Raw genomic sequence first — 26,882 nt, 5'->3', positions numbered from 1 at the left:
CTGAAACTAAAAAACTGGCTAGTTCTAAGAAACAAAATTATGCTAGAAGGCTTCCCTCCAACACAGAAAGACTTGGGGGCTTAGAAGCCCACAAATAGTCCTGGACACAGCAAATCTGTATCCAGACTAGACTACCCACGGGAAAGGCAGGAAACAAGCTTAGAATTTTTTTTTTTTAAGTGGAAAGAGAGAAAGGAGGAGCAGAAACTAAGCTGATTGGCCTTCTCAAATGTTCTCTCTGTATTAGGTAGAATGAGGTAATGACACTAGACTGGGAGGAGGGTCCCAGATCAAATTTACAGTAGAGGCGGGCAACTGCAAAGCCACAAACTATAAGAACAGCATACCAATAGGGAGGGAGGGTGAGAAACAAACTACAGAAATGTTTCTCACAGCAGAAAAGCAGCAGTGAGCCTTTAAATGAAAGTTTTAAACAGTTAAAAAAGCCTCTAGAGAAAGCTTTTAACTGCAAACAAGTTATCAGAATCAAACAACCCAACAGATGCTTAATAAAAGTAGACAATTTCCAGTTAATACCTCACACAGAGTGAAACTAGCTAGAAAAATATACAGTAGACAAAGTGATATAAATAACTCGAAAAAATAAGCAAAAAAACAGGATACTTAATGTTATATATTATAGATCCGAGTTTGCTCATGTCTTTCCTTCGATTAGCTCAGTGTGAAATGGCAGAAACACTCACAAACTTAAATTCTTAGATAGCAGAAAGTTGAAACCTGAGACAACTTTAAAAAAAAAGCTCAAAAGAACCAATGAGGTGCTTAGTCTAAGCTGTAGTCCAGGTGACCTCAGTCAGCCAATGACCTTAAACAATTCTCTCTCACTGAAATGCCTGATGGCTTTGGCTAACAGCCTCCACAAACACTAGGCCCAAACACAAACCTGAATATCCACACTACTTAGAAACAAACTGCAGAAATGTTTCTCACAGCAGAAAAGCAGCAGTGAGCCTTTAAATGAAAGTTTTAAACAGCTAAAGTAGCCTCTAGAGAAAGATTTTAACTGCAAACAAGTTATCAGAATCAAACAACCTAACATATGCTTAATAAAAGTGGGCATGTTCCAATTAATACCTCACACACAGTGAAACTAGCTAGAAAAATATACAGTAGTCAAAGTGCTATAAATAACTTGGAAAAATAAGCAAAAAACAGGATACTTAATGTTATATATTATAGATCCGAGTTTGCGCAGTGTCCTTCCTTCGATTAGCTCAGTGTGAAATGGCAGAAACACTCACAAACTTGCAGTAAACAATAAATAATACCAGTAACAGCAAGCAAAAAGGTGTAAAGCAGGATTGTAGTGTCATAACATAATTCCACTAGAGCTGCATGCATTGCATGTTTATGGTAAGATTGCTGCAGTCAAGTGTTTAACTGTAATAGTTGTAGAATGCAAAAGTAATGGCCTGAAAATGTATTGATTAACTCATAGTATGGTTCAAGGCTGTCTCCAGGTGAATTTCCGTCACACAATGCTCTCATTTTCTCCCACTCCAGGAACAAAAGGTATATGGGTGAGGTAGCCCACTTTATGACCAGATAGTGTGTGTAGATTTCACAGAGAATTATCAGCAATAAAAATAAAGTGTTAAGCAGCGTTGTGGTTTTCTAAATAAATTTGTCTTAATATTTGCAATAGGGCTGTAGTCATTTCATGTCTGCTCTAAGTTGCTGCATTCAATTGTTACATTATTTGCAGATGCCCCCTGCAGTCACAGCTACTGGGTTCTACTCCTATGCATGCAAACTAAGGCATGAGGGCTGTCTAGTTTACTTAATGTACACAAATATGCCTCTCAAGTGTCACGATTTTTCCTACTGTAATTAGAACTACCTAATCTGTCTGTGATATGATTACCAGATAAATAATTAACTGGAATGCAATGTATTATCAAATCTGTTTACAGAACACATTGGTAGTTATGTAAGTCCACATTATGTGAAATTGTTCTGTGTAGTTGTGTACCTGCATTTGTTAGTGCTTGGCCCATGCTGTCCCATGATAACAGCTTGAGAGATATGTATGTGCTATATCAGCTATAAAAGAACTGTAGTCACTGTACTCACAACTGACACTAGATACCTGTAAAACTATATATTACCAGTGTTTTCAGGGATATCATCTGCGATGTCACTAATGGTATGTTTCTCTCTCTCTCTCTCCCCACCCCTTATCTTTAATTTATTATTATTTATTATTATGATTTAATATTAATAGATTTTGTTAAGCTATATTTTGCTAAACTTTAATTTATTATAGTAATTCATTATTATGATTTTGTATTAATATATTTTGTTAAACTAACTATATTTTGTTAAAATGTAATTTATTATTTTTATTTATTATGATTCAATATTAACATATTTTGTTAAACTAACTGTTTTGTTGGCCTTATGGTTTAATTCATACTGGCTTGCTGTTAACATACTGACTGTTATGTTATCACATGTACCTATGTCCCTTCCCCAACATTCCACACTCACCTTAAGAAAAAAGTGGTCACCTGCCCCCCACCTCCAAAAAAAAATCATCCCATACATAGCTTTCCATTTTGCAGACATGTCCACTGGACACACATAATTTTGTCCAATTGGCTTAACAACGAATTATGTTGTCATCACCCCTCTCTCAGGGGGTGATAGTCCAAAGTCATCTGCAAAATCTGTCAAAGTGCACAGTTGTTGCTGTTCAAGAAATGGATAGCTATGGTTCTTTCCTACAACTTTCCTGCACATACCTAACTTCCTTTAACTATGTTTTTCCCCCAGCTTGTACCCCATTTCACTGCCTTCCTATCCCCCTGTTTTTCTTTTCTTTATATATTTCTAACTGGACATTGTGTGATGCCCCGCATTGAGTGGCTTCGCTAAGCTCAACTAAATGGAGCTATATTGAAATATATGCTTTTAAATCATAACAAATATGTACAAAATAAACACCTGTCCCATATTTTGAACCCAAGACCATCATATCTGGAGAACACAACATTAACCTGCCATGCCACAAAGCTGTTAATTAAAACAGGTGGTTTAAGCAAAACGTAGTGATTGCAAGTTATACTCATTAACCATGTTTAACCAGAGCTGCGCATCATGCCACACTGCACAAACTTGCTTAAAGATAAATGGAAAAATTGGGACTACACCTTGGAGTGTGGTGCAAGAGTACACTACTGGAAAGCCAAGTACATAATAGTGAATGTAAATGAGGTATGTTATATCAGGTAAATTTGCCCTTTATCAGCAACATATATATACCTGCTAAGGCATTAGTGTCAAAATACATGTTCAACTGGGACCCTGGTGCAGAAATACATCCATATAAAGCCGTGCACATAATGTTGGATGTAAAAAAATATGTCACAGTCTGTATGTGTGCATTTATATCTTGCAAATACACCTGCTGTAGCAGTGACTCAGTAGCTCAGTCTGTGAAATGTCTTGAAAACAATATATTTTGCCACACACCATCCTGGGTTCAAATCCAGTGGTGTGTAGCAGTTAAATTACATTATTGGGATGACAGCAATTAATGACTGAGTCATGCACTCTTCATCCACACAATGCATTTTTAATGAAATGTCTGCTTTTCAATGATGTAGGTCATAGACCTGCAGATAGGGACACACTTCACATATTTCTTTGGCAATGCTATAAGAGCATAAAGTGTCACGTCATGCACTATTATGTATTCACAGAGGATTTCAACTCAGGTAATGCAAATGAGGGGCACTGATATCAGAGGGCACCACACAGTCCTTTCATACTTTCAGTGCAGATTAGCACAGCTGCACAGCTAACATACACATTTGAAGTCCCTGCTTGTAACAAGGACCGCCAGCATAAATGCTCTAAATGAGCGTCAGACTGTAACACATGGCCTGACAGTTGCCCAAATGGTGGACATATTCTTATATTTATCCCCTATGTTGCTCAAGAACACAGCAAACATGTTGCCTAGTACTCTATTAGTGATACTGTTGCCTAACATACTTACCTTAAACACTTGCCTTAATTAGAGTGGAATGGGTACCCTTGCTTCGGCTCTGCCTTTATAACAAGGCTGACACAGCTCCCAGAGTTACTCCTACAGCTTGTTGTTCTCCAAAGCGTTCACACTCTTTGTGAAAGTTGCTGCTAGAGACCTACCCTCTGCGATGATGTAGTCTCCTCACCCCAGGAATGTCCAGCACAAGATATCAAAAAGGACTTCTGCTTTTCATGAAGGCCTTATATCTTGTACAGTGGTTTATGTCATTGACTGATGATACTGCAAATCAGCTGTGTTGGCTGCAATTAGCATGTCTGAACCACAGACTGGTTAAGCAGTAATCACTTGATGATGAGAAGCATGTAAAAAAAGGCAAACAGCTGGCTATGGGGAACTATTCTGTATGAGACTTACCACACACAGAACACGTGTTTGCTAAAACTTAAATAACACCACATATGAACAGAGGAGTATTTCACTCCATCAGGTATGTAACCTTTTTGTTTACAACAGGATGCAGATGTGTGAATTTACTTACAGGAAATATGGATTATAGCAGTAAGCCTTTCTTAGAACTGTGATAATGGCATGTCACTGATCTCCAGATTTGTTACACATACAGAAGATTTGCAATACATCAAAGGTGGAATGTCTACTGTCAATGTGGCACACTGGTCTCATGGGACTGTCTGTTATAGTGGTTGCAATAGCACACTGGTATTTGTTTGGCACATTTGTTTTGACATGTTATCATGGGGGTTGCCCTAGGCAGACACTACAATAAAACCCAGTGTGTTGGCTGTATGATCATACAGCAGTATCTGTCATGGCACACACGGGAATCTCTGACTATTGCTAGTATCTTAGCTGTATCCACACACTTAATCTGCTTTTACATTGTATAGTATGACATCTGTGATCAAGCAGTGGATACTGCCAGCCATTCTGTACTCATTGTATCTCTGCATAGTGTATTTCCACATATGTAATCCTGGCATGTGCTCCCATGTTGTTGTCTTTCAGGAAAAATGTATCTAAGACACTGAGCACCTTTTACAGATGCAGAGAATAAGATAATCCTGGAGGGCCTCAGTCAACATCAGGAACTACTACTGTTCAGGGGAAGGCATAACAGGGAACAGAAAGTGGCATTGTGGCTGACCTTTTCCATGATATGAATGCCACAGGTCATTAGCGCAGGACATATTACCAGTTTTGACACCGTGCAATGGACATGATCAGTGCTGCACACAGAAGAGCAGCAGATGTAACCAGGGATCATGGTGTCACCTGTGGAGGGCCTGCAGAGGAACAACCACTTTCAGCCACTGAGGAATTCCTGGCAAATCTAGGCACACATGACAACTCCCAGACATCCATCACATTGTAGATTGTGATTGTGGGTGCCACAATTTCCACGACAGAGGAGCATGCAGGTAAACAACATTTGATCAACATTTCAATACTCTAGCATTCAGTGTGTCAGGGTTTTCATACTCTTACATGGGTGTCAGGTCTTTGTTGTTTGGGCGGGAGGGTTTAACTGCAATTTGACTGTCATGCACAGATTTTGACTAATATAACAATTAACACAGTAGCTATTGTAAATGTGAGATATATGGACATTTTACGTTGTTGTGGTGCAACATGTGGTGGCACTGACTTTACCTCTCTCTCAACTTTTCACATGTCCATCAGGTATCGCACGAGGTCAGTCCTGCTCCTGATAAGGACAACACTGTTTTGTTATAGATGTAGATTTACACCAATGTAATTCCTAAAGTGCCATCCCAGGCCTGTTGCCCGGATTATTGTGCTGTCGGCATGAATGGCAACTCCACACATATTTCTGACTGTGCACATGTCAAACACATACCTATTGCTTGTAGGTGTGACCACACTGATAAATGTGACAGTATCGTCAGGACATTACAGGTTATCATATGTGTCAACTGTGCAGTGTCTTCACAAATGTCAACAGTGTATATCATTGTTGCTGATGAGATTGCTGTGTAAAGAGCTTTAACTTACAAGTAACTACAGTTGTTAGTGAGGAAAGTAATGTCTTCTTGTCCTACTATATGAGGTTGGGTTTTCAACAGGTCAGAAATAGTGACAACAGTATATAGATCTTTACAAATATTGCAACATAGTACTGCAGAGCATAATGATGCAGGTATTACTGTACTACTGTTTCCTTTCTTATCACAGGTGACCAGGGGGGTTGGTGTCTGTCCCCCACACAAACTGATGTCAGTGCCTCTTCAGACTCTGAAGATGATGGTGGCCAAAGTGAGGCACAGCTAGGATTTTTGGGGGCTGGCTCTTTCCCAGAGGTTGACATCCCTCTTCTGCCCTTCTTGTCACCACACAGAGTAAGCATATTCACACATACCCAGTTGCTGGAGGCCACAGACATTGGACAGTCAGAGGGTGGGGACATTCCACAGGAAAGTGTGGCAACTATGGCTCCAGTGAGTGTACACACTGGCCATTGCCAGAGTGCTGGTGAGGTTCCGCACAGGCGGCTAGATAAGGGTGCTTGTAGGAGCCCTGCTGTCCATCCACCACCTGTTGCAGGTGTCACATCACAGGTCACTTGGTACATGTTTCAGGCCATCATGGAAGCACAGGCAAGTTCTGAATGGAACTCCAGATGTATGCTTAGGGTTATAGATGCAGCACAAGTCTGATGTCCGTGACTGCCTTCACCACATTGTTGGCACCCTGGATCAGTTCACAGATGCAGTGGATAATTGGAATGCACAGATTCTATCTTGGAATGTCTGTTGGAATTGATTGCCTGACAAATGGACATAGGTCAGCAATTCCATGTGCTGAGAGTCCACATGGCTGTGCACAATTATGCTTCTGTAGTGGCAGTATATCAAGTGCTACAGAGGGGAGTGTTCTGTCCACACCAAGATGTGACAGGACATGGGCTCATGGTTCTGGGCATTCCCATGGAGGACATGGTCCTAGCAGACAGCAGTCACTGTCAGTTACTAGCATCCCATCTGACCGTGGGCATGATGGTGCTAGTGCAACTCCTGACAGAGCCAGTTCCTGTGCTTTGGGCTGGAGACAGTCAACTGTCAGCTCTACCATGCATGGTTCAAATCTGTCCAATATATGCACATGTAGGGCTAGCACTGAGCTTGACTGTGTACACGCATGCATTCATACACCACTGTCAAATACAGGTCACTTACAGACACACATAGCACAGCATAATTTCATGGTCCCTCATACCTGCTTCCCTTCCTGACTCACACACATGCTGTCAACCTTTTGGATCAGCCTAGGCCTCCTGCACCCCCACACAACACCCTGTACAAGTGATGATACCTATGCCACATCCCTGTCATCTTCGCCATTGATGCAGGGAAATGAAGCTGTGTGTCTGATGCACAGGGTGACTATATAAATTAACATATACTTGTGTCATGCATTGTTGTTTTGCCATGCCACTTGTAGTGATTACTGACAGATACTGTATGCTGACATTTGTAATGATTAAGCCACATAATTTTGTGTAAGTTATGTTGTATGATGTTGTTATAGCTGTATACTTACACAATGAAATGTGTGCCATGGAATTGTTTCTGTTTCTGTTTCTGGATTCTGTTGGGGACACCTATAGATACACAGTGGCAATAAAGCCATAGACATTACACCACAGGATGGAATGTCAGCACAGAAGAAATATGTCTTCAGCAGGGTACAGCACTATAGGTGCATGGCTCCATAAGTTCTTATGTGTATAACAGGCTAACAAAGACAATGTCATCATTCAATGTAGTCATGTATCCCTAATCTGTGAAAAGGTCTGATATCCTTGATAAATGTCACCAGAGTTTTGGGAGCTCACACATTTACAAGTTGTTGTGATGGAGATGACCCATCTACAAGTTGCGTGTGCCCAGTACAGACATTTGTCTGACACCAGTTATGATTGTCTTGTTCTGCACCCCATTGTGTAACCTGAATATGATGTATGTCACAGCAGTGGTGTGCTTTACATGCATGGGATGCCTGTTTCATATAGGGTCTGCTGTCTGCATTACATACTTGTCTCTCCAGCTTATAATATTTATACGACAGTGATATTGTAGGTGTGTAGAAAAGGTACGACATGTCTTAGTTTTGTCATAGATACATGGGAGGTACACAGTGGGATCTGACACCTCCCTGTATGACAGCCATACACATACCCTCCAAAGCATTTACGAGACAGATTACACATGTAGAGCCTTGACACGGACTCCATAGGACATGTTAGCTACACTATGTATTGGTGTACCATGGAACCTGTGTGGCTGCTGCAGTTGTAAGATATGCCTGTGTAGTGACATAGCAAGGGTACCATTGTACACAATGATAGTTGTGATGAGTGTCACATTCAGTATAGCAATGCCAGTCTGGGATTTACATCCCATACCTTTCTGTATAGTTTCTACAAAATTGAATGCATCCCCACATTTTACCGACCAGTGATAGTCAAAGGCTACATTACACTCTGTATCTATAACTCCATAAGTAATGGCTCAATTGTGTGTGGTGTGCAGACACTACAATATTTTGTAGCGGTGGATGAATTCCCAAAGGATAGTATTGTACAGTTGCTGGCATTTAGCATTTGTTAGAGGCTCAGACAACACCTAAATTTGTGTCTCAGGCCATCCTGGATAACTGTTGGTTCTGTGTAGGATTCGGTGACAGCTCCTAATATGCAATTGCCTGCTAATGTAGTCAGTCAGATGTCACTGACAGTGGCTGTGAATGCAGAGATGGAATGGCTATAAGGGCTACATCATTAATGATGACTGGGGGAATCCACTGGTGTGTGGCATCATTACAGAGTAGGTCTCCCAATGCTATCGTCCCAGATTATGACTGTCAGACACTTGCCTATCCACCAGCTGACATAATACTCTGTAGATAACTGACACAGTTTCCAGCAAGACCTGCTGGCCTAATATTGTCAAATACCTTGTCAGGCCAAGGTAGGTGGAGTGAGTCATATTTCTGTTATCTATTGCATAGAGTAACACTCAATGGGGTGTGCCATTTAGAGTCGGTAAGCATGATTTGGCCTTGAGGAAAATAAATAGTGCTTGGTCAAGTGTCAGTAGGTGTACAACAGTGGTACTGCTCGAATCCATGCTAACTCCTTTCATGGCATCTCATGTCACATGATTCAGAGATCTGGGGAGACTGTTTGGCACAACATGCTAGTTATCCTTTGTACAAATAAGCATTGCAGTTATTTCCGGCATGTTGCAACACGTGAGTCATCCAAGGTGTCTGTATTGAGCACAAACAAACACATAAGGGAAGTGTAATATGTATACCCTGTGAAGGTAAGGTGTGGATTTTACACAGGTATTCTGAAGTTGTACACTACCCAAGCGGTGTGTAATGGCAGGACACAATTGCCTTGTAAAGACTGTGTAAAGCACGGGAGTTCTTGGAATTGCTGGTGCCTGGCAACTACTACTGCTAGACTCACTGACACCACTGTCACATAGGATACCATGCTATGATACATTTTCTGTCATCACGTGCAAAACGTTACTATGAAGCTTATGATGACAAGCAGGACACAGCCTGTTTGTTCATCCACATGGTTGCCCCACATCATGAAAGGCTCTGTAGGCTTCACATGCCATTCTCCGGGTAGATCCCTTGATTAGGTACCTGGGGACTCAGTTAGCTTTTGGATGTCATAAGCCTTCTGTTCCAGGGTTGGTGGTATGTCACTATGGAAGTGACAAGAGGGGGATTAGAAGCACTGCTGAAGTGCCACTATATGATGTACAGTGTCCAGTGACATAGATGTCAAGTCTTGCTGAAACAGCCATCCCACTGGCAGTGAGCCATAATAAATGACAATTTTACAGCTAATCTTGCATCCTACCCTTCATAAATTTAGTGGTGGACATCTGCATGACATGGCTGTGAGGCCTACTGCAGCAGCCTGGCCACCTTTGGCCAATATGTGTCCACCTGCCACATGTCCTAGGCATGTCATACCGTACAGTTATGTACCTGAAGCACATGTTTGTGTTCCCATATCATGTCACACAACAACCAGTGTGCTGTCTGGTTGCTTGACAGGCATTGAATGCTTGTGAGGCCAACGTAATGTCAGCAAAGTTGAACAAGTCCCTTATGCATCCAAGGGCATCCACATCTTCACAACAAAGTGTGTCTATAAACAGTGTATATCAGGCTGTCAATCCCAAGGGTGTGCCAGCATGACTCTAACTTTGCAGGACCTGCTGCTGTGATGTTGGGAGTATCCCCACTTCTCTATTCCTATGACACACAAACACAACGTGTGGAAGATGTGACTGCATTTCATGCCTTGCTGCCGTGGTGTCTCCAACAGCAGTCCTTACATATGACAATAAGCATTATGCCCACATGCACAGCTCATATCCTGCACCACCTACATCCAAATCACACACACCTGCTTGTGTGCAGCTCATTACCAGATGCATTGCCAAACAATAGACACCTCAGAAAATCCTGTCTCTGGAGTGCACAGTTACACATAATACTGCATGCACCACTCTCTCACTAGTCAAACACCGAGACAAAGCCCAACATCACACCTCATAGTCATAGGTGATTACATCATGAGACATATTGATGTCTGTGTGAAGTGGCTACATATGGGAAATATTACAGACAGTTTGTGGGTTGACACAATATGCCTTACCACAGATTGCCACAAATCACGGAATATAAGTTAACATAATGTTGATATCATAGTTCCTGCAGGTATGTACAACTTGGGACATATTTATTTTATTTATTTATTTTGCATTTGTTAACCGGGGGTGTCTGACTGAGCCAAAAAGGTCCTTTTTCAGCAGAGGCCCAGGGAGAAAAGCTCCACAAAGAAAAATTACAGACACATTTAGTTATTTAGACATGATCAGTATACACACAAATTACAAGAGACATGTTTTTACAGTGGTATGCGGCACAAACAGTTACAGTGGAGAGAACAATCAAAAAAATATTAATTTTAAAAATAAAGGTAAGTAATAGATTTGTGGTGTACGGCTGAACTTTGGAACATAGGTAGAATATATACATAGTACACAGGTACAGTACATACATTATAGATTAGCCAGTGTTTGTGAGTAAGATTGAAAATCTATTATCAATTGCTCTAGATTTAGTATGTATATGTTATCCGCTTTCACTAGCCTGGGGATCAATCATGGCACTGCCAACTTTGCTTGAGATGTTGCCTGATGAGGTCTTTATAGGAGGCTTTGGAGGATGTGTTTTGAATGCTAGTAGGGACAGAGTTCCATTTTTTAGCCACCAAACTACTATATAGTGCATCTCCAAAGCTATTGTAGCTGTTGGTGACTTCTAGTAGTAGTTTGCTTGATGATCGAAGAGGCCTTTTGGCTGAGTGATGTTGTACTAGGTTTTTGAGGGAAGGACACTTATTGGGGAGGTAATAGGTAGAATGACAGAGGCAGAGCTGATTGTAGGTTAGGAGGTTGGGCAGTTCAAGCCAGTGGAGCTGTCTCAAAGCAGTACAGTGATGAGTTCTATATGAGCAATTTGCAGCAAAGCGGGCAATTCTGTTATAGCAAGCTTCCATTTTGCTTAGTTCAGTTTTGTTGAGATTAGTCAGAATGGGAGATGCATAGAGTAGGGTGGATAGAAGTTGGGAGCGAGCAATGGCTGATCTTGTGTTGCTGGTAAGAAATGGTTTGATACGGAAGAGTGACCCCAGTTTGGCATGTACTTTTTTAATAGTTAAGGGTGGGAGTCTATGGTTATTCCCAATAGCTTAGCCTGTTCCACTGGAGCAATTGGAGTAGCATTTGTCGAGTAGATAGTGAGTTGACTGTTAGTGTTTTTGTTAGAACTGGTTATAATCATAAGCTGAGTTTTCTTTGGATTGAGGATAAGTTGGGCTTTGGTAAGGTAGTTTTCAACGTCAGATAATGCTAGTTGAGTTGTTTGCAGGAGGGTGGGAATGTTTTGTGCAGCACAGATTAAGGTAGTGTCATCTGCATACTGAATTATAGATGCATGCTGTGTGGAGGTGTGGAGGTCATTTGTGAAGACTGTGAATAGTAGTGGTCCTAAGATAGAACCCTGTGGGACTCCTATAGTTATGGGCAGCTGAGGAGAGAGAGAATTTTCCCATTTCACAGCTTGGTACCTGTCAGTTAAGTAGCTTTGGAACCAGGTAAGAGTGGAATTAGATACATGATATTGGTTTAGTGTGTTTAGCAGGATTTGGTGTGAGACTGTGTCAAATGCTTTGGACATATCCAAAAAAAGAGTTGACACTTGCAGGCCTTCATTTTTGAGACGGTTTACTGTGTCTGTGAAGCAGAGGAGAGCTGTAGTGGTACTATGGGCAGGTCTGAAACCATGCTGAGTAGGTGACAGGATGTTGCAGTCTAGGAGATAGTTTAGCATCTGGGTATGGATGCATTTTTCTAGGATTTTAGCCAGGGGTGAGAGTAAAGCAATGGGTCTGTAGTTATTAAGTTCAGTGGAGGTCCCGCCTTTATGTATGGGTGTAACATAGGATATTTTCCAGAGTTTGGGCACATAGTTTTCAACAATTGATCTGTTTATGAGAATGGAGACCGGGATAGCAATAGCATCTGCTGTGAGTTTCAAGAAATAGCTGGGGAGTAGGTCGGCTGCTGTTGAGGTTTTTAGTTTGGAGAGCATGCTTTTGGTTGAAGTGGTGGAAACTGTTTGAGGGTAAAGCTTGTATTACTGTTATTTGTGTTGGGGGGGCTAGTGAGGAAGGAACTGTCCTGTGATACTAAGGATAGAATTGAGTTCACAAAGTGGGAGTTGAATTGTGTTTCGATGGGAACTTTAGTGTCAGGGGTGGTTGGTTTGGGGGTAGCCTTTTGGGTGGATTTTAGTAGCTGGTTTACATTTTTCCAAAATTTTTGCGGGTTGTGTTGGTATTTAGTTTGTAATGTTGTGTAGTAGGATTTTTTGCCCAGCCCAATGCATTTTGTTGCGCAGTTCTTGGTACTTAGTTAGGCTTTGTGTTTCTTTGTTTTTTTGATAGTAACGCCAGGCAGTATCTCTGGACTTGAGGATTTGTTTGGTTTCTTTACTGAGCCAGGGGTTTGTAGAGGTTCTAACTTGATTTTGCGTAATGGAGCGACAGTGTCTAGGTGTTGTAGAAATTTTTGTTGAAATATGCTACAGCCTTGTCAAGTGGGAGGGTTTTTAGGGGGGTCCAGTCACAGTTACACAGTAAAGTGTTGAGGACCTCAGGAGAGAATTTCTTTGTGTTTCTAGTGGATATATAGTTAGTGGTTTTGCATATGCTTGTTCTACTACGTATAAAGTATATTATGTTGTGGTCACTTAAGGTGTCTGGGAGACTGCCTGTGTGAGGGTACAATGTGGGGTTGCTAGTTAGGACCCAGTCAAGGATGGATTCCCTTTTAGATTTTTTATCACACCTAGTTGGAATTTGGACTAGCTGCTGGTAGCCATGGAGATTTATTAGATTACTTGGTGGTTCTGATATACAGGTGAACAAATCTAGGTTGAAGTCCCCCAGAATAAGGGTTTCTTGTGAGTATGTGGAAGAACACCAGGATAAGAAGTCTTCAAGGCTAGCAGGTGTATTACCAGGTGGAATATAGATCACAATTGTTGTGATGACCTTTTTAGGGTGAAGTTGAAGTTGTGAGATAAGTATGTCCCAATTATTGGGGGAGGGGTAGGAGTTTGGTAATTGATGGACAGTTAAGTTGGACTTGTAGAGTAAGGCAGTTCCACCCCTTTACAAGTGGTCTGTCTTGCCTAATGATATTGTAGCCGGTAGGGAGAACTTCTGAGTTAGCTATGTTTTTATTTAGCCAGGTTTCTGTTAAAGCAACTGTGTCTGGGGAGTAGTGCGCTATTGTGGCCTGGAGTTCAGGTATTTTATTTTTGATACTTCTAATATTAATATTTAGCATTAAAAGATGGTTGGTTTTGCTGCTGTTGTTGATTTGCCCAGGGATGAAGAAAGTGGGGGTGTTATGTTCTGACATTTGTGTTGGAGCAGTTTGTGTTGGACAGGATGGATTTGGGCCTGGGTTGGGGTGGATATCCCCACTTATGGTGAGCCTGGAGTTATAATGGTTATACAGATGTTGGAGTTTGGTGAGGAGTGTGAGTAAGTATTGTGTTTTGTTGGAGTAGGAATGAGAGCATATGTGTTTAGTTCTGAATTAGTCCATTATGTAGTTCTTGAATAAGTGTGGGCAGATATTATTATAATGTGTGGTGTCTGTGTATGAGAGTGCATAATGCAGTGTTGTGCTACTAAGTTTAGGGATATTGCTAGAGTGATAAATTGTGGTGTCGTAAAGAATTATGAGAAGACAGACTAGATTTAGTTGTGTGATAGTCATGGTTATAAAGTTTATGTTGTTTCTAGGTAGGGGGTCTGAATAGGAATTATAGGGTTGGACTATATGTGGATGGGGAAGTAGTGTGGGTGATGCAAAAAATGTCTAGTGGGAATGAGAGTGATTGGGAGTATTTTGCGTGGAGCAAGTTGGTGTGGTTTAATGTGATATGACTTGAGGAGCTGTGATTGGTGGAGGTGATGTGAGGGTGAGCTGTGGGTGTGGCTATGATTACTATAAATGTAGAGGTAGTGGGGGTGGGAGGGAATAGGGGGCAGGGCAGGGGAGTGGAGAGAGCCCAAGCATTAGCAAGGGTGAACGGAGCGGGGCAGAGCCAGAGCCAACCAAGGCAAGAGAAAAAAGTAAGGATTACTTTACAAATCTGAACACTTTTAAAACAAATTCCTGAGGTCTAATGGCTTACCGACTAGCAGAATGTAATTGCTGAAGAGCACTTGTGTCCTGGTGGGAGACTAGAAATTTAAAGATGGCTCCATGCTCAGCAGGATTCTAATATAGACTTTGTATTGGGGGATGGAGATAGCACAAGGGGTGTAAACCAAGTGGAATGCAAAGAAACCAGAGAGGTAATCAGTGGAAATCAGTGAAGGCCTCAGAGAGGGTAAGTAATAATTCAAACTACCTGTAAAGTGAAGGAGAGAAGAGACATCAAAGTTTATTAAGGTTGGGAGTGTGTCTTTACATTGACTTGCTGATTAGTAACCAGTTTGTGCACAGATTAGAGTAGGGAGATACATTAGCAATGATAGAGATGCAAATAAACAGGTGATCCTCCAAGTGATACAAACTAAGGCAGAAAGAACTGAGAGGGCTGCTTGATGGTTAATTTAGTCACAGGGATGTGAATTAAATCTATACTGTCTATTGGACAGTTAGGATTACTGTACTATCGGGGGGGGGGGACACAAGGCTACAACAGTCAGTTTTATTAGCAAGCTGAGAACTACTAAGAAATACTGCTAATGTAATAGCTTCACACTCATAAAATATACAAGTAGAATGCCTGGGTGGACTGACCCTGCTCCTGAGGCTCAAAATATATATCCTTGTTTAGTTTGCAATACTGATTCCTTCCTACACTGTATAGATGGAGTTGTAACCACAGACTGCAGATTTTCTTGAGTGTGCTTGGCTCGCAGAATATAATTGCTGAAGAGCACTTGTGTCCTGGTGGGAGATATGTCACTGGCCTGTATGCAGACACATGACTGAGGTTAGCCAGACTGAGTCTCTCATGGGTATGGGTATAGCTTTCAGCTGCAGTTGACCCTCGCCTAGGTTGATGTCTCCCATCACATGGATGTTGATGGAAGTCAATAATTGCCTTAGCATGTGAAGTCATTATAAGGGGGATCTACTACATGTCTGCCTGGGATGCCTCGCTCAACAGACATCAATAGTTCACCAGTGATGGTCTTCGTCTCACACCCCTGTGATATGGCATACCAGCCAAGGCTGCTGACACCCCCACAATGCATCTTAAATGCACTGTTGAGGGCAAAGTTGGCAATGAGAATACCATCTTTATATAACATGATGGGTATCGTGCTACACACCGGGTATGGCAACACTGAATCCCACTCTGTGGAATTGTTCCCCCCCGGATTATGCAGATGTGTATGGAGTCAAGGACATCTGGTTCATGGCTGTAGACAGCACTACAGCCATACCAGACTACATGTCCATTCACATCTTCAGACCTCAAAATGACAGTGCTGTAGGTAATGTAGGTGGTGTATACATGTTCATTAAGGATCGATACACATCCAGATTTTGTGAAAAACTGTGATTTCCGGGAGACACTGCAGGTGCCATTCACTACTGAATGGGCACATAATCAAGCAATAGCCAGCTACAGGGGCAGCTGCATGACCCCAGACACCCATTGTGCATACTTATATGTGCGTGTTTTTTTTCAAGATATATCATTACACCATGGTTTGGGGTGGCATTAAGTGACCACTAACTGTGTTGCTTCATCATGCTGCAGCTCACTTGCCTAAAGGTTAGTCCAGGTCCTTTACTACAATGCCCAGGAGTAGTGCCGTGTCATCCCCACATGGTGAACCAATGTATTGCATCATGTGTTTACCAATATGGGTGAACACCATTTATTACCTCCTGTGGGATAGTTGACATAACTTGACTGAATCCCTCCCCCCAGATGGGACAGGCAAGCAGGCAGAGCTGTACACACATGCATTATGTCTGTGGCATTAAAACTGCATGAACTTGGCTGTACGTGACAGGCGGGACACAGGCTCCTCATCTCATGGCACAGCAAACCTGACTGGTGGACAACTGCCATTAGCAGGCTATACAATAAGAGGTGGACATTGCTGTGTGACAGTTGGGATGAGGGTGCCCCACAAACATGGAGGCACAACCTCCTCAGCTAAAGAAGCACATAGTATTGCTATGATTTGTGTAGACACAACAAGTGACATAATTAGTCACCCACACAAAGCAGAACTACAATACACAGTGTAGTTACATGTGTAACCTCAACGATAAGGCCCAGTTTGTCGCTGAACTCATACATGATGCTACATATAATGGGTCTGTACTCATAGCTAACCTGTCGTCATACATGTTCAGTGTCAGCCTTGGTCCCTTGTTCCCACTCCATGTGACACATGGCATTCCTACAAGCTGTCCCATCATTTCCATATCTACAGAGCAGGTTGTAACTGGCCACTCATTGGAGGATACACAGCATCTATTGGACATGATAACATAGTATGCTGCTTCTTATATGGGATCTGACAAGGATTACTAACACCACTGGGAACACCTTGCAATCATACAGAAACCACTGGCTGCACCCCAGCTGAGTGAACAAATGCAGCTGTTATACCCTTGCACAAAAGTGTTGCATCCACTGACCAACATAACTATAGACCTATTTGTGTGAATATCCATATCTGTATGTCCTTAGGGGCAATCATAATGGAGCTGATCAGCTCATATATATATGATCTACATACAGTTGACTATACACAGTTTGGATGTGTGACAGGGATCATGACTGTTACAAGTGCTGGATATTTCCAAGGCAGTCACCAAGGACCTAGGTGAGGGGACATCAGGGCCTACAACCTCCTGGACAGATCCAAGCCATCTGACTATATCCCCCACTCAGGCATCATTTACAAAGCACCCACTTAGGCATCCATGTTACTGTCATTGTAGGGGTGACTAAGTGGCCCATTGATGGCACAAATACTGAACGTAGGGACATCCACCTCAGATAGCTAATCTGTAACTAGCAGTGTTTAACAGGGCTCAGTTCTGGGTCCTGTACTGCTTGAAATCTATTTACCTGTGACACAAGTGAGTACTGCATGTCTGTGGCTAACAATGTTGGCTCATGCCTGTAAACTGTATGCACTCATAGAGTCTGTAAGTTATGTCAATATCCTACAAGAGGGTATTAATGAACAAATCCCTGTTGACATGCTAATTTCCATGAATTCCATGCAAATATATATGTAGTATTGTTTCCATCAGTAACACCTATGTACGTGTTAAGAAGCACATCAGTCGCAACATGTGATGTACATACTCAGGAGTCAAAGAACTTGGTACACAGACCTGGCCATGCACAACTAATGTGCATGAGATCACCATGTCTCCACAGTGGAATGGCAGAAATCATGTCATAGCTGAGGGCACAGTCACCCGTAAGTTACATATTCATAGCCTCCATGTACTTTTCCCTCAGCATGCCAATATCTGAGTGCAATGGCCATTCGGTAATGTACATTTCCAAGCAGTACTGGCAATTGCACACAACAGTATGGTCCCTCACATGGGAATTTCACATCTTCAGTATGTGTTCAATGGGGATCATCTCAAATAAGTGTCACTGCAGCTTGTGGCATATAGAGTACTCAGAGGTCATCTCTGCCTTGCATATGGGCCAATGTGTGACCCTGCTTGATTATAAATGCATATCTTTAGGTGGCATAGTAGATGGATTAACCCCTCTGAGGTTATTAACCTACTATGTGACATTAGTAATACATGCTTGTGGGAGAGATTTGTCTAGCAGACTTTAACACACCTTTGAAACAGAATCCTGCCTAATGGCACAAAGAGCACCTTAGTGCACCTCAGCACATGCCATCAATATGACTGGCTGAGTGACCATAATTTCACCACAGGGCTTCTGCCTGTGTCACTCTTGGACTCGGGCAGTATGTGCTAATCATGTCAATAAGGGTGTAAACGAGTCTAGGATTGTGAGGGCTGTATGACCATTATGCTAGTGAAGTTCAAACATCCTATGGTTCCATAAGGTGATGTAAAATGCTTTAACAGCCACGCACACAAACATGGCTACATTGAGGATAGTACCACTTCCAATAACTGCTTACAGGCTTTATGTAGATTAGAACACATACCTATGTAATAGTGCACACTACAATTTACAGTACATGATGCACACAACACACCTCATGTCTGCTAGAACTATCGGTTTAGGACACATTACACATTATGCTTGATGACATCAGCAGGCCTCATTGTGGTCAGGCATTTGGAGGGTCACATCACCTGCTACAAATAAATACTGCAAAACCCTACCTCTGTCTACATTACTGAGATGATCATATATATATGCCATAGAAATACACACACACACACACACACACACACACACACACACACACACACACACACACACACACACACACACACACACACACACACCAAGTCTTCTGGAGTGAGATTACAACCCTTACCTATGTAGTCTTACACACTATAGATCACAGTACTTCTTGCACATGCCACAGCCTAAGGCTGACATTACAATACCAGCTTGTAGTGTTAAGATCGATGACATCATTAGGCCTTGTAGAAAAGGGCAGTTTGGAAGCCAATGACAATTTAGAGGGACAAAAAGTGCATAGCCATTGGAGTTTGATAATCACTGAGGGATTCTCAGTTGTTTTGCAGGGGGATATACACACACACACACACACACACACACACACACACACACACACACACACACACACACACACACACACCCACACACACACACACACACACACACACACACACACACACGGGTTCCTATTAGATGACCGAAGACACATTCTTTTGAATGCGTCTTGGTCGAACTTGAAAAGATGAAAAGGCAAAATGACAAAGCAGCATATAAGCAAATTCTTTCCCTGGGAAAGAATTTGCTTGGCCGTGTCCATTACTTTGCCATTTTTGTCACTGTAGTGCGATCTCAGAGTTGGTATATGTAAGTAGGGGCGTGTGGGGGGGTGAAGCCCCCAACTTTATGTTATGTTTTAAGTGTTTCTTTTTTTTTTTGGAACAGCAATTTTTTTTCCATTAGAAAAAAATTGCTGTTCTAAGCATTCGAGTCTGTAAGGTTTCACTTACATGTTGTTGTTTGTCTTTCGGCTTTTCCCAGTAAGTAGTTGCCACAGCAGAACTCCGGTCCGCTAATGATTGGCAGTAGATTTTTATGAAACGCCGAAATACCAGCTCGACGCCAAACCTTCAACGAAGGCACGCCCATTTACACACGCATGTCTTTAGAATGCTACCCAACCGTGGGGAGGACATGCAGACTCCACACAGAAGGCACTCCCAAGCCCAGCTGAAAATCGAATGGGAGAACCTCTTGCTGTGAAGTAACAATGCTACCGCCATTCACTTACATGGGGTTGATAAATCATTGTTCGCTTTTCTAAGCGTTCGATAATTTAATATAGACCCCTCCACACACACACACACACACACACACACACACACACACACACACACACACACACACACACACACACACCAAGGGCCCTGGAGTGAGATTAGAACTCCTATCTATCTCGTCTTACAAACTATAGATCACAGTACTTATCACACACACCACAGCTGATGTCTGTTTTGTGAGTGATTGCTTACAAACTACTTATGGATTACACAAATTAGGCTTGTGTTAAACAGCATCTGTGGCCTGCAGGGTGATAGTGCTTCATACTGTTATCTGCATCTACTATCCTAGCAGTGAGATACCTGTTATTATCCTAGCTATGTGTCTACAGCTACCAGTATGTCTATATGTGTCTTTTTGCACTTGGGTAGGCAAGCCTGTGGGCAGGAAGAATGTGCCCCATCCACTCTTGTGTAGACAACATTATACATTACACCACCTGCTCACCTGTTGCTGTCTACATGGTGACATCCAGCAGGCACAGAGGTCTGTAGGTAAGTGCACTATGTACTGCTGAATCTCACATTGGATCCTTTGAGCAACATTATAGATGTGTGATAAAGCTGCTTTACTCACCATTATTAGGGTATTTGGGACAATACAGACATCCACACACATATTTATGTATATAACAGGGACATATATATAAATTTAGCTTAGTGTATGGGCATGCCCAGTGGGACTGTCAGTACTTATAATGTGTCTCCAGCCCACACCTACCTGTACTCCAGTGCGGGATCTTGTGTGTTGCAGACACCAACATATGTCCCTGCTTCTGCAGTACTGCACTTTACTCAAAATGTCCAATGCATTCTCCAGTTGTCTGATGTAATTAATATGTGAAGGAGGTTAGTAATGTCACATCAGAAACAGACGGACTGTCTGTGAAAACACCAACATAATACTACCTCACATGCCAAAGATGTGGATAATTTCAGATCTGAACCATCAACACCATCACCCATGCTAACTTCTCTAGTCCACTGAGCACACATGCTGCTAGACAGATAGAAGTCATTCATCCCACAATCAACAGCATACATATGTACATTGTTATTCCTGCATTTCATGAGACATACTATGTGTGATCAATTTCTATGTTACTGCATTGAAATTGCCTGGTCTGCTGATATACCATTGATGACTTTTAATGTTAAAGCAGTTATATTTGTAAACTGCTGTAATGAGTGTGAGGGAACACCAACAAATGTTTTGCTGTGATGGACAGTGGTTCAAATATCATGTGATCCCACTGTTTAACATCTCCCTTGACTGTTGTAGTACATATTCCAACCATGAGGCCTAGTGAATATTGAGGCACACATACTAGTGGGCAGGGTATCTGTAGTCCTATGTGGATGTTACTAGTGTCCAAACAGTCCACTATATTTCCTTGCATACATGCAGCAGATACACACATACCACACCATATTATAGTAATCCTTATAAGTAGTATGTAGGTTAGAGACTTACCTTGCAAATCCAGCAGTTGACAGAACTGTAGCTCAGGACTGATTCTGTCTGATGCAAGCAGTACACAGCTAATACACGGATAGGTACAGGTTGTGTGGGTTGCTTGGCATCACTGCTAATATGTGTATGTGAGCAGGAGTGAGGTGTCACTCCCTAGGTCCCCAGGTTGTAAGTGAATGTACTATGTGTTGTCTCTTACCCAAAGTCATGGTGTACTGTGCACACCTACGTCAGTCTACAGGGACATCATCAGGGGGTTCCTCCTCCGAGTCCTCCTATGAGTATGGCTGTGGTGACCTTGGCAGTGGTGTGGGGCTGTGTATCCCTTCCCTGTGCTGATCTTGCTGCAGCTGTTTCCACAGGATTATATTGTGTAGAATAGCACATATTGTGAACATATGTGCATATGTGGCTGGAGATTACTGCAGGGCCCCACCAGATATATTGAGGCAATGGAACCATGACTTCAGAAGCCCAATCACATGCTCTATGATGTTTCTAGTTTGTGTGTTTGCCTCATTATGGCATTCTTCAGTGTGTGTGTGCATTGCTGATGGGTGTCATCATCCACGGTTCCAGGGCATAGCCAGCATCCCCCAGTAAATGACCTTGTGGGATGTCCCCCCCTACCAAACATCTGGTAGAGCTGTGATGCATGACAGATATGGGAGTCATGATAACTGCCAGGGCTGCAAGCACACACTTTCATGATAATCCCATGGGCATTGTACACAACGTGGCAGTTGATGGAGTGGTACCCCTTGGGGTTGACGTGGACTCTACCCTCCTCACCGGGTGGTGCCGTGATGTGTACATGAGTGCAATCTATGGCACCCAGTACTTTTGGGTAGTGTGCTACCCAGTAGCAGTGCTGTATATTGCTGGCCCTCACCTCTGCAGTGAGGGGCAAAGAAATGTGATCACTGGCATGTGGTAGCATAGCATCCAGGAAATGGTGGAGTACAGTGGATGCAGATGCCTAGGAGATCCCCAGCATGTCCGCAGCTGGTCTTTGGAAAGTACCTGTAGCTAGTATCCTAAGGTCTACACTTACCTTTGTTTCCACTGGGATGGGTTCCCCTGTGTTGGCTCTGTGTCTGAGTTGAGGTTGGCACAGCTCAGTGAGTTCTTGCAGTATATCTATGTCCACCCTGTAGCACTCTACTATTTCCATCTCATGTAGCTCCTGGAAGGTTATCCTGGTCTTGAACTCTCTTCTCCTTCTCTGACTAGGCTTATTGTCAGAAGCACCAGTAGCATTGAATTTAGTCTCTAGCACATACAGATTTAGCAGACCTGCAGCACCCCCTAGCAATATTCCCAAATCTGTACTCCAATGGTCCAGAGTATTGGGGAAAAATCAGAATGCAGTGTCTATGCATACTTTATAGAGCTCTGCTGTAGGTGCAGAATGTCTGACTGGCCAGCTATGATGCGTTCCACCTGCCTACAATATAATTAACATAATTTAATGGGCCTATTTAGCTTAAACAAGGGTCAGAAGTAATTGAATACATTTTTGTTTTCAGAGACGCTCAGCATGGTGGCGTCCTGTGGAAGCACATGCACCGAAGGTAAGCAGAGCTTAGAAGTTAGTGGACACACTCCCCTGAAAAGCCACACTCAGCCGGGTGGCATGCTGTGCAAACAGGTGCAGCTAAGCTGAACTATGCTTAGAAGTCACTGGATACATCTCCCCTGCTGTCAACTACATCCTGTGTAAACAGCAACAGGGGTCTAAGCCTACATTAAGGGGATATGCAGACATGATTACTCCTTTCTGCTATTCAGTAACTCTACCTCATTTACATAGGTATTCACGCTCACAGCCTGGAAACTACATGCCTCATAGCCCTACCACATTAGCAACAGCACCAATGGACCATTGTAGAGACTCCAAGGAAGGTCTTAGAATACATTTCTGTCACATAATATTACATTTTTTTTCAATTTTTTTTATTTTTCTATAAAGTGTGTTTGCACACTGTGACATGCTAATCAAACATGCCCAGATTATTTAAAAAAAACATTAATTTAACTTGTTTCCTTTAATTTTCCAACATACAGGATGATAGTTTGGCTCATATGTGTATTTGGTATGACATTTCTGTCCAAATATCTAAATTTTTACAATTCCTTTTGTCTGTCTACAATCCTGTACATGGAATTTTTCTGTGTACACTAGACACTGACACTGGGTCTGAAGAGATGCCGCAGCCTATCTGCTTGCTGGATCACTCTACTTGCCTCATCTGCATGACATTCAGCTGCTTATGAGGTGATTTGCATGACACTGAAGTTTCCGTGTTGGCTCGTGCATGTGCGCAGCTCAGCAGCACTTACTGAATCTAAAAACACTTGTGGTTCCTTTTGTCTGTCTACAATCCTGTACATGGAATTTTTCTGTGTACACTAGACACTGACACTGGGTCTGAAGAGATGCCGCAGCCTATCTGCTTGCTGGATCACTCTACTTGCCTCATCTGCATGACATTCAGTTGCTTATGAGGTGATTTGCATGACACTGAAGTTTCCATGTTGGCTCGTGCATGTGCACAGCTCAGCAGCACTTACTGAATCTAAAACGCTCGCGGTATTGTAAGCAGAGCGGCATGATGCCTATACAAAAAAAAATGTGTAGGCTTTATTAAATTCCCCCCATAAATAGATATATAGATATTTAAATATAAACAGATCAATGTACTGAGGGGGTGAAACTTCGTCAGACTGTAAACAAAACATTAAAACACAGGAAACACTAGTACTCTATAAGTATGAAATTTATTAGCAAAGACTCCTCACCACGTGCATATTATAATATATAGTTATACTAACTTGAACATCACACAATCATAGAACGTATGCCTGATCCCCATGGTGGTGTCATGAAATCCTGACATACAATTACTGGTACTTTTTCATTAGCTGGCTGTGCATTCTATAATTCGGAGCAGACATTTTCATAGTTGACCATGCATATTCAACCAATTCCAAGTAAGGGGGTTAGGGTTTAGTATAATGGTTAAGGTGTTAACCTTACAGACAAAAGGTACAGGGTTTGATTCTCACCTTTGGAAGAGACATTCAAAGTAGGAGGTTGGCATAATGGTTAAGGTGCTTACCTTAAAAACACAAGGTGCAGGATTTGATTCTCACATGGGTTAATTGGCTAGGCTTAAAATGCCCCATAAGGGCAGTTAGCCTAGTACTAACCTATGAATCTCTAACCCATAGATGGATAAATGTATTCATACACACACACTCACACTGCATAAAGCTATTAAGCAAAAACAAATTATACTTACAAATAACAATGACCACTAACCATTTTGTCCATTTCAAAGATGTTTTCACTGTACAACCATCTATCTACACATGAGTTTCCTCTATGGAAGACACTCTGCTTGTGAACTTATATAATCAAACTTTGGATAAAATCTGCTAGCTGAAATATTTCTCAACAACACACAATTCCTATGATTTTGAATATGTGTTATACATGCAGTCAAATAAAAGTAAAATAAAATAAAGTAAAATTTTAGGGACAGGCTCTTTAAAGTTGTGTGGTATCACACACCTCTTTGAGTGATCACCATCACAAGTGAGTTAACCAAGACATGGTCATAATTAAATAAAGTCTACAATGAGTCAAGGTATGGGATCTCAAAGAATGGAAACATAAGGAAAAGTGCATTCAGATAACCCCCTGGTTGTATGACCAGTAAATAGTAAAATGTTTTATAGTATTCTATTTGAAATCATTTTGATAGACAAAAAAAAAAAAAAAAAAAAAAAAACAGGTTGATACAGTTTTTTCCAAAATTCAGGCATGAAAACAGAGAAAGTTAAATTTTCATATCTGGTTTCAGAAGAAGTAGATGCAAGAGGCAGGTGCTTGTGGAATGGAGCAAGAAGGCTACATTATGCTATTTTTGTGGTAGTGTACGAAATGAACTCCATGTCACAGTGTTTGTTTTTTGGTCTGGATCTCACCTCATATGCTTTCTGTGCAGGATTGACTACATGTAGTCATGTTCAGATTCTGTTCATGTTTGAATAAAAAAATGGAGGCATGCATTATTTCTTTCCCGTGTTGTCATGAAGAGACCTATATATAGCTGTTTGAACAGAGGAACGGTTACTTCTGTTTTCATACAAGAGAATGATTAGGGGATTGTGGAGACATAGTTTTAATGGATAAATCAAGGAGCAATATAATGAGTGATGAAGAAGGAATAACAATCTCAGGAAAAACTTCATTATATAAGGGTACTGTGACTGTAGCAAACATTAAAAGGTTTGAGTAAGAGTCTTTAAAAGAACAACCTCACCCTTGGGTGTGAGGTGTGAATCAAAGGTTTTTACCTTTCCCCACATAGTAGGTATATCTCCTCACTGGTACAATGACAAAGTGTTATTTAACAGTCAGGCTCAGAGCCTAACTTATCTGAGTAATAAGGAAGGCTGCACATGGCATCTGGGGTGAAACAACATGCATAATGGCGATAAGAGTTGGAAAGAGTCTAGAAGGCAGAAAAGCTAACTTGATGTAGCTGCTGAAAAGCAGTTCAGGGTATAGGTGAACAGGATATGATCAGTGTCTGATACTACATGCTGTTTCCCAATGTACTCTGTAGGCAGTGAAAAAGGGACCGAGTACTTTTTTAAGGAGGGCCTGCTTAGTGCTGCAACTGATCACACACAGAAACCTGTGATGATACAGGAATCTCTACATCAGTTATGTAGCCATGTCATATGTAAGCACAAGACTCCTGTTTTATCTTGCATATAATCAAGGAAATGATGACATTTTAGTAGAAACCCCATTCAGTGTTTAGTTACCTGTCTGCCAGGGCAAATTTGACATTAGTGCTGGGGCGAGAGTGTATGGTAGATCATTGTGCCAGATTATTGTACAATTTAAACTCTTCATTTGAAGAACTCGTGCAGATAGTGTAGGAAGTCATTGCAAAGCAGACATGAAAATATGTTGGGGTATTTAAAATTTATAAAGTATAATGCTGAACATTTATTTGAATTAAGGCTATTTAAAATCATATCCTGTGTTTCATTTACACTAATAATAAATACCGAGCTGTATTAAAATTAAAATATATTATCCCCAAACTAGTTATACTCTTAGAAAGGTAAAAAGCTTGAATATAATATGAGGTAGGAAAACTGCACCTAAAATTGTTAGCTATGCCATACTACC

The sequence above is a fragment of the Protopterus annectens genome, chromosome 6.part0 (assembly GCF_019279795.1).
Source record: "Protopterus annectens isolate FY-2018-M chromosome 6.part0, PAN1.0, whole genome shotgun sequence".
NCBI lineage: Eukaryota > Metazoa > Chordata > Ceratodontiformes > Protopteridae > Protopterus > Protopterus annectens.
This window is presented reverse-complemented; position numbering follows the sequence as displayed.